Here is an 866-nt window from a genome sequence, read left to right as displayed (position 1 = left end):
TGTTCGTGTCTTTAAGCAAAAAGAAAAAAAAAAAACTCGATTTAAACTTACTCGCTCTGAAATAAGGACTTTAATTTTGTATTGCCTCATATGATTCCTAATTGTTCTTTCCCTCAAGCTTCTTTTTGTCAGATACGCTTGTTGTTTTCATATTCATTCACCTTTTCCTCTCTCTCTCTCTCTCTCTCTCTCTCTCTCTCTCTCTCTCTCTCTCTCTCTCTCTCTCTCTCTCTCTCTCTCTCTCTCATTCAACTTACACATATTTTACACTCCTGTGCCACTTAGCTCTCACTTTATCACCTCACAGCTCCCCTACCACCTTCCTCACACCATCCCTCCAGTTCCCCGCTTCCCCTCACCCCACTCTTCACACGCCTCCCAACATTTTCTCTTTGCTTCCATATTTACTCTCTTTCCTTTTCCTAAAATTAGTTCTTTGATATTTTTGTATCCCCATTCTCCTCTTCCCCCTGTCTCCCCTTCCAGTGCTAATAGTCATAAATTTTCTTTCCTTAATCCATACCTTTTCACGTAATGGATTTTCTATGTCCTCCGTTGAAAAGAATAATGTCATTACCCTTATGGTGAAAAATGCCGTGCTTACCTCTTCGACATTTGTCTTCTTCTCTCCGTTAAGTCAAGGTAATTAGTCAGTGTATATTTTTCTTTCATTTTATTATACATTCTTTCTAAATTCTTTCTAGATAAACTTAACGTACTATTTTTTTTTTTTTACCATCATTGAAAGTCATGGACGTGCCTATTCTTTGCATTTGTGTGTTTGTGTGTGTGTGTGTGTGTTCACTGTTTGATCTGCTGCAGTCTCTGACGAGACAGCCAGACGTTACCCTACGGAACGAGCTCAA

The sequence above is a fragment of the Portunus trituberculatus genome, chromosome 19, assembly GCF_017591435.1.
Source record: "Portunus trituberculatus isolate SZX2019 chromosome 19, ASM1759143v1, whole genome shotgun sequence".
NCBI classification, from domain to species: domain Eukaryota; kingdom Metazoa; phylum Arthropoda; class Malacostraca; order Decapoda; family Portunidae; genus Portunus; species Portunus trituberculatus.
The sequence above is the reverse complement of the archived record's forward strand: the minus strand, read 5'-3'. Positions refer to the sequence as shown.